We start from the raw sequence: 16,069 nt of genomic DNA on the forward strand, positions 1-16,069 counted from the left end.
GAATCTCTCTCCAAAGACTCCACCCCCAAAATCTCTAGGAATTTTTCAGCTGAGAGCTGGCAACCCTAAGGGGAAATGATTCCAGGAGATTTCCAGGAGATACAGTCCAGGTTGGCAACCCCAGGAGACAATGAAGCAGAAAAAGAGTAAGAGGGTATAGTGGAGGATGGGGGAAATGAGGTGCTTCCTGCAAGTCCTTGTGGGTTCCTGCTTGTTAATTATATTTGCCTCTTTGCTTATGCAGAGACTATAAAGAGAACAGTCAATATCAAAACATGCAGAGGAAATATTTGAGGATGATTTTTTGTTCTAGCAGTTATTGTCCATATACAGATAGTGTATATTGGAGCTGTCGTTTGTTTCGTAGAATGTGTCTCTTCTAATTCCTATCTGAAGTACAGTTCCGTGCATGCAAACATACACTGTGATTTTCAGTAATTAAATGGCTATGTATCTCTAAATAATATGGGAAGGAAATCAGAAATTCAAAAGTGTATGAGCCATGTTAATCTATTTTCAGATCTGAAGAAGTGAGCAAGTGACTCATGAAAGTTCATACCCTATCACAAATTTTGTTAGTATTTAAGGTGCTTCTGGACTCTTACTATTTTCTGTGGTTTAGATTAGCATTCATAAATAAATTCCATCTATACCTATTTGCATCTGTGTAGTCTCCTTATTCGGGGGATGGGTGGGCAAGAAAAAAAGGATCAAATTGGTAAGACTCAGAGTGAGTCTGGATGGCTGAAACCAGACGGCCGGTTTGGAGCAGTTTGCAGCCACCCCAAAGAGAACCGGCCAGAAATAGAGCACCCCGGAGCTTCCAGAAGGCACTTGGAGAAAGGGGCGGGCCGTGAGCACTCGGGGAGCATCTGGAACGCTCACGTGTCTTGCTCGCGGCTCCCTGGGCACTCTCCAGCCTTCCAAATGGCCGGGAGCCACCTCGGAGCCACCAGAATGAAAAGCTGGGTGGATCGGCCCAGAGGATGGGGTTAGTGTGGGATGGGGATGGCTGGCAGATGTTGCTGTCTGCAGGGGTTTTTTGGGCCGTCTTCAGAGGCGTCTCTGAGTTGGCCCAAAGTGCTGGTCTGTTATCAGCCGACAATAGCTTTTTTCATCACTAAAGAAAGGGAAGAGGATTTGAAAAAAAAATCTGTCTTTAGTATTGTTAACAGTATTGTAAATCATGAGAAGGTAGTAGAGAAAAAAGATATAGGAATTATTTGTATAGATGGCGAGTGGCTAGAGAGGGAAAACAATTTTGGCATCCTCAGCCAAAATCGAAATAGAATCTGGTTACTTAGAAATATGAATGCATAAAGTTGCCTTAATCTAATACAGTGTTATCTACCTAATTTAGAAATGGTTCTTCAGAAAACATGGCTCACTGGTGCTTCAGGGAGAGAAAGATATTTCTGTGCATTTGCTACTTAAGATCTTTAAATGGAAATGTCAGTGTTTGAATGTAAGATCTGCATGCAACAAATATGTTCCACCACTGATCCATGATCTTTCCCTGAATAAGAAAGAGAAGGACTAGGTGACAGAGGGCCCAAATACCAAGTATGTTAGGAACCCTCTGAGAAAATGAAAATATGTGGAACCTGTGCCAGGGAAATGAGGCAGGAAATATAATCATAGTCTATAAGGCTGGAAATGCATGATTTGGTTAATTAATATTTTAATGCCCTTCCATACTCCAAAGTAATTTTAATGCATACATTCTAATGCAGCTAGATCAAAATGGGTAGCCCTGTTAGTTTGTCTGTAGCAGCAGAAGAGAATAAGAGTCCAGTAGCACCTTAAAGACTTACAAAATTTGTGGTAGGGTATGAGCTTTCATGAATCACTGCTCACTTCAGATACAGATAGAATGTGTGAGTCTATCTGTCCTATATATATTGTTAGTCATTAAGGTGCTGCTGGACTCTTTTCTAATTCTAATGAAAAGTGGCATTAGAAGAAGAAGATACTGGATTTATATCCCACCCTCCACTAAGAATCTCAGAGTCCCAGAACAGTTTACAAAGGAGGACATTTGCATGGGGAAATTGGACTTGAAGAAGAGGGGGTTATGTTTCCTGAATCCATTGTTTTTGTTCCATAAACTGTGGAATATGATTCTAAGAGATGTTAACAGAGAAACAAAGCTGTAAATCCTCAGCATAAGTCTAGTAATGGAAACCATGGGACCAAATCCAGATTACTAACTTCATCCTTATGCAAATTCAGAACCACAGTGGTTTTGAATAAGTATACAGGTATCCTCCTCATACGTCTTCTAAGTGCTTCACAATTTATCTCAATCATCCTTTCAACAGTGCTGTAAGACAGGCATGAAGCTTTCCTTCCCCTGTCCCCATCAAGGATAATGGAACTGAGGCTAAAAGGGAATCGTTAGCCCAAAGATGTCAAATGGCAGTTATGAGTTTTGAATGGGGAAAACCCATATATTATGCTACAACCAATTTATTTAAAAATTGCATGCCACATTTTTGCCATAATAGGGCCATTCAAGATTAGTTAATACAAAAAATAAAATAAATCATAATAAGAACATATTAAGAACAACAATAAAACTTTTTAAAAAAGTGTTGTTATTTGAAGAAGAAGATGATGATATTGGATTTATATCCCGCCCTCCACTCCGAAGAGTCTCAGAGCAGCTCACAATCTCCTTTACCTTCCTCCCCCACAGCCCCACACCCTGTGAGGTGGGTGGGGCTGAGAGAGCTCTCACAGCAGCTGCCTTTTTAAGGACAAGTCCTGCGAGAGCTATGGCTGACCCAAGGCCATGCCCGCAGCTGCAAGTGGAGGAGTGGGGGAATCGAACCCGGTTCTCCCAGATAAGAGTCCGCACACTTCACCACTACACCAAACTGGCTCTCTATTTGGAGTTAATGTCCATGTTGTTATCAGTGCTTTTTTGAGCATGAGTGTTTTTGTCAAGCATTGTGGGTGTTGTATCCTCCCCATGTAATTTCATCACCTTACCTAACCATCTATGTCCCTGAGACTCAATTTAACCTAAAAAGCAGATGCAAAAGGCCAAAAAAGTGAACACAGTTAGTGTGCAGTTGCAAGCCATTCAGAAGCTGCAAAGGCCTTTTTGAATGGTGGTGACAACAACAACAACAACAATTTTTATTTGTATCCCGCCCTCCCCGCCGGAGCAGGCTCAGGGCGGCTAACAACATCATTTCATACATTGGTTATACAATCAATAAAACTACTACATTGAAAGTTTAATTAAAATTCTAAAATTAATACAATTAATAAAATATATACTGGTGCTATGATTACGTTTACATTTATGATGGCGAGTTCTTTAGCAGCTTCCCTCTTAATCGGTGAAGGCCAACCGGAAGAGGGTAGTCTTGCAGGCCCTGTTGGTTCCACAGGTGTGGAGCCATAGTAGAGAAAGTTCGGTTGCAGGTGCTTTGCAACTTCACCTCTTTCGGCCCGTCAGGTTTTTCCCAGCTGACCTCAGTGCTCTCTGGGGTTCATACGGGGAGAGACGGTCCCTAAGGTAGGCAGGTCCTCGACCATATAGGGCTGTGGTGAGTGGAAGAGATCTGAGCCTTGGATCACTTGTAACTGCAGCTGACAAACACAATACGGAGGTGAGGAGAATGTTGTAAGCCGCTTTGGTTTCCCATTTGGAAAAAGTGTGTAAAAATGAAGTGAATTAATAAACGAGTGTTTGGCTGCTGAACCTGTTTCCTATGAAGTTTGTGGCATCCCTTGTTCCTGTTTATTCTTCCATGTCAAACTCATTGCATCCGCACCCAGATTTGAAGATACAAGGCAATAAATATATGAGTTGAAATAGATTTTTTAAAATTGATAGTTCATCTGCATAATATTAAATACTTCGCTCTCATTTTAGTTTCTCTTACCAGTGACAGGCAGTCTCTGGACTGGCTGGCCACCAGTATTTCAGGCAACTCCACCCTGGCATCAAACAGTTTGTTTTAACTTCAAAGTGGTGGCAACAGATGCTGCACCTTATTGGCTGCTGCCAGACACAAAGACTTTAAGGATTCAGTTGTTGATGCTCAGCATCAAGGAAGTTCCCTTACCAGTCTCCAACTGCACAAGCCAAAAGCTTGATGATTTCATAAACCTAACTGATCTCTAAAGACTAGTTGAGTGATGTGCCCATACCCTGAGATCAATGTGATGCAGGTGAAAAAAAAAAACACCTTCCAAGTCAATCTGAAGGAAGCACCCCAAATTCCTGCTTGGCCGCAACAGCAACTGGCTAATAGTATACTGCTTAGTGTGTGGTGGATGGGCAGCTGTTGCAGTGAAAACTTGTGGTGGATAGGGAAAGCAAGCTTATATAGCCTCTTTCTGATCCCTATTCTTATTGGCTGCGCATCATGAGGCATCGGTTCCAGCCCTCTCCAAGCAGAACCTTTTGTAATCTTCCTTATGTCGTCATAGACAAATTGTTATTATCATTTATTATAGAGAATGCTTTCCCAGCCAAAAGGCAGAGAAGCAATGTATCTGTGGATCTAATGAGACTGAATCAGTTGAGCATATCCTACTACACTGCAATATGTATGTAGATATCCTTTTGAAGTTCATTGTCCCTCTGCTTCAAGCTTACCCCGGGCATTCTGATAAATAAATCACAGTGAGTCTTCTGAAAAGGACTAACTCTCGAACAACTATTAACTGTGCAAAATTCTTTGTAGCTGCTTAGAGAATACGCCAGAGACCCACAGCAATAAGTTGATTTGTTTTATTACAGGGTAAAATTGATTTTTTATCTAGTTTTATATTATTTCCCTCAATTGATACCTTTTTGTTTTATTCTGATCTATGATCGTAATAAATATATTGATTGATTGATATCATTTATTATCGTTTTAAACTATTTTAATACTGCTTTTCAACCCAAATTAGGATCTTGAGGGTGGTGAATGTATGTATGTCTTTTAAAGTTTGTTTTAATGTTTCAGCAGTATATAGCAGGAAGTCTAAAAACACACCTGCTCAGTATTGACAGACAATAAGATGAACAAGATATTAACTTTGATTCTTCATTTCATTTGTTCTTTCTGTGTACACTGCCTCATTAACTGTGCAGTTACATCCTTTTAAGCCCATTGACTTCAATGGAAATGTAATTATGTAACTTTGCCTAGGATGGCACTGAATATCTTGCCATTTTTACCTTCTCAGTCTAAGATGAATTCTTTCTTTTGTTCCAATGGCACCCAGGCATTTGTACATTTTCCTATTGTTAGATGACTGAAATATCATCTTTATTGGCTTTTGTTTTCATCAACCTACATCCTCTTTTTAAAAAATGTTGCTGTACATCTCCTCCACCATAAGAAGTTATCTTGGTTGACTTCTTCTTACGTTCCATGTTAAATTTAAAATCTCCACTCTCATCTCTCCCCAGATTTTATTATAAAAATATATGAATATACTGCATTATCACAATAGCCTCCAGTGTGCAAAGAAAAGGCAGATAATCTCTTACATAAACTGGAGGGTTGCATTACATTTATTGCCACAAGATATTAATAATAAGAATCCATATAAAATGGTATTTTAAAAATCTGAATGTGCTAGGAATAGAAGCTCACTATTCTCTAATTTTAGATTCTTGTTGTAGGAAGATAATTAAGATATTTAATCAAATAGAACATGGAGTAACTTGTGGGAAGGTGATTTACTTGTTTTGTTTTGGGAACTTAAATCCCCTCAATTGTACACTGTGGACCATGATGGTCTGTGGGTGATACCAATTCTAAAGCAGATAAAGGCACACTATCTAGTAAACTTGTGCATGGGAGTTTCTTTCATTTTTGTTATTAATTCCAAAAGGTGTATTTTATTATTGGGTTATTTTGAATGGTTTTATGTGATTATTGTTTATTTTGTTTTCATAGTTTGTTTCATTATTATTCCCCATTGGTTTCAATCCAGGTAATGTAATTTATCGAGGGTAGTGTAACTTCAGAGTTTATTCTGAAGAAATCATTCAGGTTGGTGTAGTACACTGCTCTGAACATCATTCAATGTCCAAAGACACAGGAGACAGAAGATAAAAAAGTGATACTTGCTGAAAATCAGGGTTTTAGCAAAACATCTGGAAGGGGAAGGCCTTTCCTTATGTTTTCCGTTATTTGACCTTTTGTACATAGTGTACAAACCTCATCCTCCATTACTTGAGCTGGGACCATGAACAATAATCTCTCAGTTTAAATGAGAATGTTCTAAGGCAAAGGGCTACATCTAATCTTCCACCTGTTAGAAGAGAATAACATGGGGCAGTTAGTAATTGGCTACTTGGCCAAGAGCTGGTGTCCACCCCCATGGAAGTCAGCAAGAGGAAGGATGCATCAGATCTTGAACCAGCTCCTACGTTCTTGGTGGGGAGGGCAGAGCCCTGACACTGCTTATAAAGGCTGATTAAGCAGGGAGGACAGATGCACTGAAAAGAGCTTAGTCCTTAAATTTGGGTCCCTCCCTCCAAAGCTTTGCTGCCTTTAAGGGAACTGGTAAGGAAGCAGAGGGCTTGAAATCCTCATAATAATACATTTCACAGAATACACACAAACAATGCATATTTTCTTCATGGTCTCCTGTACTTAGATACAGATCCACAAGAAGAAGTTTTAATTTGAATTGTATGCTTGCAGAAGAATTATAGCTGTAGCTATTTCCATGACCATGGTGGCTTGAAAAGGCACAGGCATGAGAATGAAAGGACTGTGTCCATTTCCTGGAAAGCAGTTGGTATCTCAAAGTGGCTCTATATCTGAGAACATAAACATTTCATTTTTGAAGACCAGTCCCTCCTTGATATATATAACTTACTTGCATTGTGACTGCTACTTGTTTTTCAGTGGCCTCAAGATCTCAAACAACAGTGCAAACATGAAGATCTTCTACCTTCTGTCCACCCTGCTTTTCATGACCTATTTGGTGGGTCCGGGTAAGCTGCACTGTAACTTGTTTGAGATGTTCTTGGGATATTTTAAGTATAAATGTTTTAAATAAATAATAAATAAATATTTTCAGTACAGTGGTGACAACCATAAGGAAAGAAAGGAACTGAGAATCAGGGCCCTGCTTTTGGAGGTTTTATGTGTGTGCATGTGGACATGGATGCATTTTTGTTTTAATTTATATTTATTTATTATAGCATTCATATACCACCTTCCCTTTCACCAAAGAGGGCTCAAAGCAGATTGCCAGTGATCATTAGAATAAGATGTGGAGCAACAGACAGGGAAGTGCCTGAATTTGGACAGTGAAAAGTAAAAAAGAACATGGCAGAAGTGGGATACTTCAATTAAAAAAAAATGAAGGAGGTGCTTCCTAGATATGGTAGTGCTCTAAATCCAACAGAGATTACACAGCCAGCTAAGCATACATCTTAACAGAATCCCTCTGACTCTAGGTGGATTTTTCAAGATCACCATTCCCCTTAGCATTTCTAAGGGACCCTGAAAACCTTAAAAAGCCCTACTATCATTGTGAGCATAACACAGTTATTAGATTTATTAATTTTGCTTACTTTATTCATAGCTCACCTTTCTCCCTGAGTTGCAAGGCATATTACAAAAATTATGTTTAAAATATTTTTATCCGGCATTCCCACCTCAAAGAGGCATACAGTTAACACTTGTTAAAACCAACTTTTTAAAAAAACTTAGAAAGTGTGCTAAGAACCTGGATAGTGTTAAATGAGAGGCAACATTTATTGAGAGGCATAATGCAAACACCTGGTCAGGAATTTATTTATTTACTTCATGGCCTTGGGTCAGCCATAGCTCTGGCAGAGGTTGTCCTTGAAAGGGCAGCTGCTGTGAGAGCCCTCTCCAGCCCCACCCACCTCACAGGGTGTCTGTTGTGGGGGAGGAAGGTAAAGGAGATTGTGAGCCGCTCTGAGACTCTTTGGAGTGGAGGGTGGGATATAAATCCAATATCTTCTTCTTCTTTATTTATACTCCACCCTTCTCCCCAAGGGGGACCCAAAGCAGCCTACATCCTCCTCTTTTCCTCCCTTTTATCCTCACAACAACTCCATATGATAGGTTAGACTGAGAGTATGCGACTGGCAGACTTCAATGACCGAGTGGGGATTCAAACCTGGGTCTCACAGATCCTAGTCTAACACTACATTATTCAAATACTCCTAGTAATATCAAGCATTCAGCAATAATACATCAACTCTAGAAACCCCACAATAAGTTCCTGTATATTTTAAACACACATACATGAGCACATGATGATGTCTTCTAGTGATCCAGGCCACTGATCTGTCCATGTTAGTGTTGTCTTTTCTGACTGACAGTTGGCTCTCTAGGGTCTCAATGCAGAAGTTTTTCTCATTATTTACTACTTGAACCTTTTAGCTGGACATCCTGGGGATTGAACCTGGGGCCTTTGGCAAAACAGTAAGCTATGACCCACAATCTGTAGGGTGCTCCTTTCAAAAAAGGTGAGCAAGAGGTTATGAGGTACAGCAAGAGGGCAAAGCAGGGGCTATATCCAGTTCCCTAGGCAGAAGTCCCAGCATCTGGCATCATATTAGCCAGGAAAGATATGTAAACAGAAGAGAAGTAGAGACACATGTGTGTCAGATGGGGTGCGTTGCAGTTCACAGCACAGGGATTCATTTGGAGATCAAGATGGCGACGAATAAGGAGCTCCGATGTTGAAGCTCCTGGAGTAACACCAAATTTTAACTATAATATCGAACTACACCCTCTGTAACTACCTATGCAGTTTAACTAGCAGTTGAAGAAGGCGAGGGCGATTTTAGAGCTTCACCCGTCTCTTCATTCAAAGAGGAAAGTGACGAGAAAGTGCTTTCCGGCGGGGCCGGCGCTGTGGTGGTGAAGGATGGTGCGGCCTGGGAGTACAAGTCGGTCGGGGGCTGTGGGCTGGACGCTGAGGCGGTCGGGGCCAGAGTGCGGCAGACGAGACCAGGCGAGCGCTGGGAGCTGGGCGTGGACTGTGCACTGTGGAGTGAACTGTGAATTGTGGAGTGGCTTGAGGCGGGAGCGTTTGTGGCTGGAGTGTGAGCAAAGCCTGGAGGAGCTGAGCAGCGGCGTTTGGCGAAGCTGCGGGAGAGGGACGGGGTGAAGTACCAAGGTAGCTGGGCTACCAGTGGGACGACGGCCCCTCCTTTCCTCTTCTCCGCTCCTCCCCCCTCCCCCCTGGACGTTGTAGTTTGGGGTTGTGGATAAAGAACAGGGGGGGAGTTGGAACAGGCTGGGGAACATCAACGGTGGTGAGGTGACCAGAGGACGCCAGCGGAGACGGTGATATCAGCAGGCTACTGGGCAATTCTGGGTTCCTGGGGGTGTAACCGCGCAGCTGGAGGGACACAGGGGGGCTAGCACCTCCCTGGGCCCCCGGTGTTGTGTGGACGGCTGCCTCAGGTTGCCAGATAGCACAATAGTACACTGCACCTCTGCACCTCTGAGTAAGACCTCGCCACCCCTCCCCCCCAATGAGAACACATGCACTTACACGGACATTGCCCAAGAATAAGAATAAGTTCATCTGCACTCTATGGACACGAATAAAAATGCCAAAGAATAAAAATAAGTTCATCTGCACTCTATGGACACTGACGCACTTTGATAACAACAACAAGAAGAACATTGCACTTTACGGCTATCGCCACTGTGGAAAAAACAGCACTTTACCTAGTTTTTAAGTCTCCTACCTTTTATTCCAACAGATTTTAACTGCCAAATTTTAAATAGAATTGGATAATTATTTATTGGTTATTTAAATGATATTTATTGATTAGCTAATTGGAGATTTATTTATGGCAAACTAATTAGTGATGGGTTATTGGTTGGGGAAGGTTTTTATTTATGGAGCCAACAGAAGTATTAATTTAATTATTGTTAGCTAATGAATTGGAGATTGATTGGGGGAGGGATTTGAATTAAATAACTATTAGTTACTGGTAGTTGGCAGTTTATTGGTTGGAGGTGGGAGAGTGAAGAGGGAATAGGTATAACTATTCTGCCAGTTGAGGGGCTGGTGGCCACCAGTAGGAAATGATGGGCCTGGGGATTCCGGTACTCCTGGGGAGGGGAAGGTATGACGGTGGGAACAGGCAGAATTATACGGGAAGGAGGCTGAGACATGACAGTGCTCGGCCACCTTCCAGCCTGCGTCCCATCCCGACGGTGACAAGTAGTGGGACCAGGCAAAATTACTCGCCTCCGTCACTGGTGTTATGTAATGCCAGGTCCATCAATAATAAGACCGCTACCCTTCAGGAATTCCTGCTAGAGCAGGACGTGGACCTGGCATGCGGGACCGAGACCTGGGTGCGCAATGGGGAGACTGTAGCTCTCACCCAGATGCCCCCCCCGGGATACTCGGTATTTCACCAGTCATGGACTAGCGGGCGGGGGGGGGAGTGGCACTATTCATATGAGAGGCTTACTCCTTTTGGGCTCTCCCGGACCCAGAGATCAAGGGCATTGAATGTGCCGGTTTGATGTGGGACGTTGGGGAGAGGTTGGCGATCTGCCTGGTGTACCATCCGTCTAACGCACTGGCTGTCGCCTTACCATCCCTGATGGAGGCCGCGGCAGGCTGGGCATTGGAGTGCCCAAGGCTTTTGGTCTTGGGTGACTTCAATGTTCATGCCAATGACGTGGCCTCCAATCGGGCGATGGACCTGGTGTCATCCATGGCGACACTGGGACGCTCCCAAATTGTTACAACACCCACCCATCAGGCAGGGCACATGTTAGACTTGGTCTTCGCGGCGGGAGTTTAAGTGAACGATATTACTGCTAAAGCAGTGCCATGGTCAGATCACTATGCCCTCAAGGCTCGTGTGGATGTGCCACCCCAAACCTGTTTAGGCAGAGAGCGTATTTTAGCTCGCCCGCGGAGCCTGATGGACCCGGAATGGTTCCTGATGGCGCTACAGGATCCCTGGCCCCCTGGCGATTCCTTGGATGGTCTGGTGGAGTCTTGGAATGATAGGCTCTCCAGAGCCATTGATGAGATCGCACCTAGGCGTCCTCTGCGCCCGCGTTTAAAGCCGACACTTTGGTATAACCAAGAGTTGCAGCAATTAAAACAGGGACTCAGATGACTAGAGGGGCAATGGCGGCGTACTCGAGATGAAGCAACTCGAACATCTTATAGAGAGATTATGAAGTCCCATGAGATGGCAGTCAAAACCACAAAGAAAACATACTTTGCGGCTAAGATTGAGTCCGCAATTTCACACCCGGCACAACTATTCAATATAATTCGGAATCTTACAACGCTGCCACAAGGCAGACCAAATTCTAACGAATTGGAGATTGGCTGTGAGGCTTTTGCAAATTTTTTTGCGGATAAGATCGCGTCGCTCTGCTGCAACCTCCCTGCCATATTAGAGACAGTTTGCGAACCTGAGGCACCGTGCCTGTCTTCGGATCATGTTCTGGATGGTTTCAGTGCTCTCAGCCTGGAGGAAGTTGACAGGATCCTCTTATCTGCACGCCCAACAACTTGCAATTTGGACCCATGCCCTTCCTGGCATGGGTCCCTGAGGGAGGGGCATTTTCCCACACTGCTTATAGAGGCGGTGGTCCGCCCCCTCTTGAAAAAAACAACGTTAGACCCAGCCGAATTGGCACACTACTGGCCGGTCTCGAACTTGCCCTTTTTGGGCAAACTTATCGAGAGGGCAGTGGCGATGCAGCTACAGAGTTTTCTGGAGGATGCTTCCATCCTTGATCCCCTTCAGTCCAGCTTTCGCCCGGGCCATGGGACGGAGATGGTGTTGGTTGCCCTGGTAGATGACCTTCAATGGCATCTGGATTGGGGTGGTTCGGCGGTGCTGATGTTGTTGGACCTGTTGGCAGCATTCGACACGGTCGACCAACGGCTACTGACCTGCCGCCTCGCCAACGCAGGGATTCAGGGGTTGGCCTTACAATGGCTTTCCTCTTTCCTTGAGGGTCGGGGACAAAGGGTCGCGATTGGGGGTGAGCTGTCCCTGAGACACACGCTTGATTGCGGAGTGCCTCAGGGAACAGTTCTCTCCCCGATGTTATTTAACATCTATATGCGCCCCCTTGCCCAGATTGCCCGAAGGTATGGGCTGGGTTGTCACCAGTACACTGATGACACCCAGCTCTATCTGCTTATGGCCAGCCGGCCAGCCTGCGTCCCAGAAAATTTGGACCGGGCGTTACAAGCCATGGCCAGGTGACTCAGGCTGAGCGGGCTAAAACTAAATCCGACGAAGACAGAGATCCTTTGCTTGGGTCGTCGTGGTCCGGGAGGGAAATCCTCCTGCCAGTTTTTGACGGTGCGCCACTGACAGCGGTGCACAAGGTCAGGAGTTTGGAGGTACTATTGGAGCCTTCCTTAACGATGGAGGCTCAGATAGCAGCCACTGCTAAATCCGCATTTTTTCATCTTAGGCGGGTGAGGCAGCTGGCTCCTTCCCTGGAGCGCGACGACCTAGCAATGGTGATCCATGCAACGGTCACCTCAAGGTGGGACTACTGTAATGCCCTCTACATGGGGCTGTCCTTGTGCCAAACCCGTAAGTTGCAGTTAGTACAGAATGCCGCGGCCCGGTTGTTATTGGGGCTCCCAAGATGGGAGAACATTCGGCCAGGGCTCCGGACTCTGCACTGGCTGCCAATAATATACCGAGTTTGGTACAAGGTGCTGGTTATTACCTTTAAAGCCCTATATGGCCTAGGACCTGCCTACCTTAGGGACCGTCTCTCCCCACATGTTCCCCAGAGAGTACTGAGATTGGGATCTCAAAATCTGCTGGTTATCCCCAGGCCAAAGGAGGCCCGCCTGCAATCCACCAGGAACAGGGCCTTCTCTATAACGGCTCCTTTCTGGTGGAACCAACTGCCAGAAGAGGTGAGGGCCCTGCGGGACCTTGGTCAGTTCCGCAGGGCCTGTAAGACAGCCCTCTTCTGGCTGGCTTATAATTAACTGGCATTGGAAGCTGAGTGTAGTTCTGATAGACCGCCGTTATATGTTTTATATGTTTTATTATTCTACTGTTTAACTGTGTAAGATGTTTTAAATTCAAATTATGTTAGATTTTTATGTGTTGTGAGCCGCCCTGAGCCACTTCGGTGGGAAGGGTGGGATATAAATAAACTTGAACTTGAACTTGGATAGGACAGGCATAATTATACTTGGGGGACAGATTCTGGGACATGTTATAAAAATCAAAGGATTCTTTTATTTCTCAGCTTGGAAAGAAGAGATAGACAAGAGGGGCAGATCTGCTATGAGAGTGGAGGGGAGGGGGAAGAGGAGGAAAGAGATCTAGTCCCAGGAACGTTGAACTAAGGAGGAGGGTGTGGTTCAGAGAGAGGAGGAGCCTCAGTATGGTACAGTAGATATAGTCCACCCTTCAAAGTAGCCATTTTCTCCAGGGGCACTGATCTCTGCCAGCTGGAGATCAGTTGTAAAAGCAGATCTTCAGGTCCCACCTAGAGGCTGGCAACCCTAGGGCCAAGACAGCACTTTTTTGGGGGTGAATTCCTTGCTCATACTCTTAGCAATCATTCACCAGTCTGAAATAGAGGGATCCATTCTTCCACTTCAGCTTCGTCATGAGGTTTATGTAGGTTAAGCCTAATTCTGACAATCTCATTTTGCTTGCACAGGAATTGGAGAGGTTAGATCCAAAGATCAGTGTCATAACTTCAGTGGTTTCTGCATCTTCAAAGAATGCAATCCTGCAGATGTACATATAGGAGTCTGTGAAATGGGTGTTAAATGCTGTGTAAGGTAAGCATGGGTGTGCAAGAGCTTGCATAGAAATGACATTTAGAGTATGGAAGTAAATGAAATGTCTGGATTATTCTCAGTAGTGTGTGGGCTGGCAGCCCACAATGAAAAACAACAGACTAAGCTTTCCTCTTATAGCATCTCTATGGCTTTGACCACTATTCCTACCTTCCCCTCCATTCCTAGAGTTGGGATTTAAAATGTCCTGTTTGAAACCTTTTTCTGAGAAAACTGGCTTTTGGATGGATTTAGATGGGAGCTTTGTTTGTTGCATTCTGGGGTTCTTGCTGAGATTAGGATGCTTGGATGTCACCTTTTTAGAGGACAGTCCTCTTTTCTGAAGTGCATCCTTTATAATGTTTGGGTTCTGTTTCTGTCCAGTATAATCAACTGAAGAAGCTGTGGAGGACAGATTATTGAGCTGCCACAGGGTCTACCCAGAGCTTCATGCAGTGAAAGAAGGGCTGTTCAAGCTAACCAGGATAACTGGAGTGACTTAATGATGATGAGCCATAAGAAGGGAGAGCAGGAAGGGCCTTGAAAAGTACCTCATCCCAATAGTAGCACCTGGACAGTAGACAGAACTGACAGCATTGTACAGAGGAAGTCTTAGCCAATAGCGGGACCCAACCACCTACAGCTCTGCACCCCCAAGGGAGGAAGGGAATGAAAATGGCTCTTGCCACTTCTTGCATCTGTCCCACTTGGGGCTCAGGTTTACTCAGGCTTACTCTGCTGTTGCTTGTGTCTGCCCCATCTGGGGCTCAGGCAGCTGGTTTCAGGTGGTAGTTGTGGCTTCTGACTATGTTTTACAGGGTGAGGGCCAACCGTGGCTTGGCTGTAATGGTAGCCTGTGTGGTAGTTCTGTGGCAGTGATTCTGGGGTTCATCCTGGACTTTTGCCTAGTGCCCCAGAATCACTGGTGTGGTATTTTTATTTAAATTATAGTAATTATATGTAAGCTTGCATCTATGGATATAAATTAGCATCAGCAAATTTGGTCCAAATGTTCTCTCTCTCTCGTCATCCATAGAGTTCCACCATGGGTACCCAACAATTTTGCATCCCCTATCACTGATGGTGAGAGGTAAAAAAATCACATAACCCAGCTTTAGTACCAGCTTGCATTAATGGCATTAATGGCAGGTAAGACATGCAGAACCATGAGAAATTTTAGAAAATTGATCAAAACTGTTTTTTATTTATTTAAATAATTTCTGTGCCTCCTTTCAATCCAATTCAGGCAGTACACATTAAATTATTTGAATAATTACAACATTTAAATATTCAAAAGCATATATAAATAAAACATAAAACCACATAAACAGGGAGGAGAGCTAAAAGGGTGCTTTCACACATGCTGACTAAGGCACTTTTAATCCACTTTCAATGCTTTTCAGTGATATTTTGCAAGTGGATTTTGCTGCTTGATACAGTAAAAACCAGTTGCAAAATGAATTGAAAGTGGATTGAAATAATTGGCGTTTTAGCACTGACCTTACTCCGGAGCGACATCCCTCTTCACCGCGCAGCATCTGCGTGGATTTCGCACCAACTGCTCCGCAGAACCTGGAAGAGCCACAAAGTCCCGCGTTTTTTGCGTCGCAAATGTAAACTGCCAAAAACCAGTTTACATTAGCGACGCAAAAGCCGCGGGACTTTGCGGCTCTTCCAGGTTTTGCGGAGCAGTTGGTGCGAAATCCGCACAGACGCTGCGCGGTGAAGAGGGATGTCGCTCTGGAGTAAGGTCAGTGCGAAAACGCCCAATGATTCAGCATGTGTGAAAGCACCCACAATGAGGAAATGTCAAACAAAACAAGAAAGTTTTCACCTGCTGGAAGAAGACAACAATATACAGTGGGAGGGAGTTCCAGAGTTTCAGCTCCACAGCCAAGAAGACCTTAGTCTCAGATGGCAAGGGCATCCAAAGCAGGGCGTCTGAGAATGACTAGAGAGTTTGAGTAGGATTGTGTGAGTGTAGGCGATCCTTAACTCCTTGCTGTAACTCTCAGAATTGCTTAGATGGAATAACCACAACACTTTGCATGAAGAAAAGTCAGATGATGACACCAGTCTGAGATTATTTTTTCTTTTTCTTTTTAAATTTCCTGGCATTAACTGGCTTGTCCCATTTACATGTCTCTTTTTTCTGCAGACTATAGACCTTTTCTGACTCCTGATTTTTAACTGCAAGAAATGTTGGAGCAATGACATTTTTCCGCAATACGTTTTCCAATTGCCATCACAGCTTCCACCAACTCTACTGAAGATAAAACTGGAAAGAAGT

The 16,069-nt window shown here is 44.1% G+C and overlaps 1 long non-coding RNA gene across 2 annotated transcripts; it reads left to right on the top strand.

The window, feature by feature from the left end:
• The first annotated feature begins 6,407 nt into the window (after positions 1-6,407).
• LOC132587514 (uncharacterized) lies at positions 6,408-16,000 on the top strand. Of its 2 annotated transcripts, XR_009556445.1 has the most exons (5): positions 6,408-6,527; positions 6,876-6,964; positions 13,659-13,782; positions 14,816-14,928; positions 15,938-16,000. It is a non-coding gene; the product is annotated as an uncharacterized LOC132587514 (long non-coding RNA). The 2 variants fall into 2 exon arrangements; XR_009556446.1 differs by lacking the exon at positions 14,816-14,928.
• Positions 16,001-16,069: the final 69 nt, after the last annotated feature.

This window comes from Heteronotia binoei, chromosome 1, assembly GCF_032191835.1.
Source record: "Heteronotia binoei isolate CCM8104 ecotype False Entrance Well chromosome 1, APGP_CSIRO_Hbin_v1, whole genome shotgun sequence".
Classification (NCBI taxonomy): Eukaryota; Metazoa; Chordata; class Lepidosauria; order Squamata; family Gekkonidae; genus Heteronotia; species Heteronotia binoei.